Source organism: Oryctolagus cuniculus, chromosome 15 (genome assembly GCF_051225735.1).
Source record: "Oryctolagus cuniculus isolate XC-2025 breed Fujian yellow rabbit chromosome 15, ASM5122573v1, whole genome shotgun sequence".
NCBI lineage: Eukaryota > Metazoa > Chordata > Mammalia > Lagomorpha > Leporidae > Oryctolagus > Oryctolagus cuniculus.
This window is the reverse complement of record NC_142881.1, coordinates 19739037-19742446: the sequence shown is the minus strand read 5'-3', so window position 1 is coordinate 19742446 and position 3410 is coordinate 19739037. Positions and strand designations below refer to the sequence as shown.

Genomic DNA, 3410 nt, shown 5'->3' with positions numbered 1-3410 from the left:
TCCTTTGTGCTTGCTGAGTCACGCACCTGCTGAGGGCAATGGGCCCTATTTTTAGCTCAAGGTAAATGAGCAATCACCCAGACCACATTCCCTTCTGTCTGTCTGTCACAGCTGGTGTGGCTGGGTGGGGGAGGGGTACCACATTGCAGGGATGGCCCCTCCCTCCCCTCAACAAGATACCCTCTATTTCCTTCCTCTCCCTCTCGTGAGAAACCTGCAAGGCGGCCATTCACACAACCCAGGAGAGAGTGCAGCCAAGGGCCAATAGAGGCCTACAGAGGTGGGGGGAGGCAGAAGGGGGCGCCTGCCCTCAGGAAGGAAGAGTCTATCACGACATTGATTGGAATTGTTGGAGCATCGCTTTTACTGATTTATTTTGTTTGAAAGCCATCGCTTTAGTGATACCTTCTTCGCCTGTGCTGGCTACCCCCCCACCCAGTACTGACTCGAAAGTCAGCGCTTCCTGTCGCAACACCAACTCCCTGCCACAGCTGCACTGGTTCCCATCTTGGCCAAGGCCAGAGTTCCAACTCTAGAGGACACAGCATTGCGTGAAGGGAGGGTTAAGAGTGGACAGAAAATGACCGGCGCTGTGGCTCACTAAGCTAATCCTCTGCCTGCGGCCCTAGTATTCCAGGTTCTAGTCCCGGTTGCTCCTCTTCCAGTCCAGCTCTCTGCTGTGGCCCGGGAGTGCAGTAGAGGATGGCCCAAGTGCTTGGGCCCTGCACCTGCAGGGGAGACCAGGAGGAAGCACCTGGCTCCTGGCTTCGGATCAGCACAGTGTGCTGGCCGCAATGCACCGGCTGTAGCGGCCACTTAGTGGGTGAAGCAACGGAAAAGGAAGACCTTTCTCTCTGTGTGTGTGTCTCTCTCACTATCTAACTCTGCCTGTCAAAAAAAAAAAAAGTGGACAGATAAGTATGGTAATGACATGCCCTGGGGTTCATTTCTGGGTTTCTTCCCAGGTCGATTCCAAACCTCCAAAATAAGGGCAAGGAACCCAAGAGGCTTGACCTGCATCACAAGCTATTTAGAAAGTGTGCCTGGGTCACTGACTCAGGCCGGGTGTCTTCCCAACCACGCGCAAGGGCTGCTGGGGAGGTCTCTCCAACAGTAACTAACCCTGCGGTAGGAGCAGTGCGGAGGCCGGCGTGAACCTCCCACTGCTACCGCTGTGGGGCCAGACCCGCCTCGTAGCGCTCTGTCTTCATGTCAGTGAGCCTTAGCTCCTCGTTTTGGGCAAAGGTGAGCTTGTAACACCCCACCTTCATCTAGGATCATCTTCGGGTGCCCACATGTTCTGCAAGTAACCGTTTCCTGCCAGGTCATTCATAACGCAGTGGGCCTTCATGTGACACGATCTGGGCCAACTTCCGGCTAAACACCTGCAGTTTCTCCACCTGGCCTGGCCTGGGACTGTCACCCTGGGTAAAGGGGTTCTTGGTTACCAGTTCCCGGATGTCTTTCAGCTGCGCTTCCAGTGTGGTGAACTTGCCCCCGGGACAGCCATTCCCAGTTCAAACTCTAGCTCCGAGATTTCCACACTGCATGACTCAGACTCCAGGAGGTCTCTGGTCCTGTCTGCAGGACCTGTGACTTGCAAGGTGACCTTGGAGCCCAACGGCTCTACGGCTTCTCCCGATTTCACCTCATTGGTCTGATGCCCACACTTCTCACAGTTGGTGGCCATGATGGGAACCTCCTGAAAGTGGGGGATTTGTGTAGCTTCCTGTTGGTCTGAGCTGGCGCATTGCATTCTGGGCAGGATGTGTAGAACTGCAGCAGTTTGTTTCTGACTTCTCCTCTGGTGCTTCTGCTTGGAGCTGCAGCATCTGCTCCTGCTCAGGGTACGGCTATGGCGCGTGATCACCAGGGCATCGTCTTTCTGGGGAGCTCGTGGGTTTTCCACATCTGATCATCGATGATCAGAGAGAATGGAGAGCCCACTTGCTTTAGTTCCTTCAGTTTGACAATGAACTCATCCATTCTTTCAGCTATGGCATCTTCATTCGCCCTTCGTATGGGTTGGGCCTGCTCGAGGCCAGAGATAGCACGGTTGGTCATCCTTCAGTGGTGGTCAGCGCTCCCTCTGGCTGAAGGCAGGAATTTCAAAATCCAGCTCAGGCATCCTTGTGATGGCAGAATCCGTCTTCACCACTTTTCTGTTCACGCCCTCCAGAGGTCTGACGGTCAGATCGCGGATCCTGGATCTTGCCTGCCGACTGTATCTCCGTGTTGCCCCAGCCACAGTGCTCGCAGGAAAAGGAGCTCACGATGATTTCTCTGAAGGTGGGGATCTTGGTGAGCAGCAGGCACGTCGTGCTGTTGCCGTAACAGTTCATGCACAGCCACTTGAGCTCGGCAGGCCACTGTTCCTGGTCCTTGGCGCTGGGAGGCTGGAACAGGTGTCCCGCAGTGGGCGAGGGGGTGGCTGCGGCCCCCAGGGGCCAGGGCTCCACCACCCCACCAGCCGACATCATGGCATGCAGCTCCACATCATTTTTAGTCGGCTTGTTTTTAATACATAATTTTTCAGGCCGGCGCCGTGGCTCACTAGGCTAATCCTCCGCCTTGCGGCGCCGGCACCCCTGGTTCTAGTCCCAGTCGGGGCGCTGGATTCTGTCCCGGTTGCTCCTCTTCCAGGCCAGCTCTATGCTGTGGCCCGGGAGTGCAGTGGAGGATGGCCCAGGTGCTTGGGCCCTGCACCCCATGGGAGACCAGGAGAAGCACCTGGCTCCTGCCTTCAGATCAGCGCGATGTGCCAGCTGCAGTGGCCACTGGAGGGTGAACCAATGGCAAAGGAAGACCTTTCTCTCTGTCTCTCTCTCTCACTGTCCACTCTGCCTGTCAAAAAAAAAAAAAACATAATTTTTCTACTGCTGAGGCTTGCAGTTAGTGGGAAGGCCATTCCCATGGCCACACCCTTGTGGACACCACCGCTTAGAAGTTGAGGCTTTAAGTGAGGGGTCCTGGAGCTTGCAGACAGGTTAGAGGCAGGCTTCGCCATCTACTAACTGACTCCAGCAAGACCCTAAACCGCTCGGAGAGCTGACCTCTCCGCCATAGGCTGGGCCCAGTTCTTGGAGGCCGGGGCTGAGTCCCAGGATGTCAGATCCAATTCCTCACTTACTAACAGTGAAATAGACGTGAAGGAGAGGCAGGGGCTTGCCTGTGTCAGATGCCCAGAGATCCCTCCAAGTCACTGTTCAGCCAGAGACACCTCGTAGGTAAAAGCCAGGAAACAGCAGGTGCTGGTGAGAAGGCCTCTGCTGGCCAGAACTGTCTGCACCTTAATGTGAGTACCTGGAACCCAATGAGGATTTCCTGGGGGTGGTGGTGAGGGGGCCTGGGGACCACCTGTATCCCAGTTGCCTCAGTCACCTGAAGAACTTACTCAAGTGCAGACTTCT

The 3410-nt window shown here is 55.7% G+C and overlaps 1 pseudogene; it reads right to left on the bottom strand.

The window, feature by feature from the left end:
• Window positions 1–832: 832 nt before the first annotated feature.
• Window positions 833–2778, bottom strand: LOC100342910 (zinc finger protein ZPR1 pseudogene; annotated as a pseudogene).
• Between the last annotated feature and the right edge of the window lie 632 nt (window positions 2779–3410).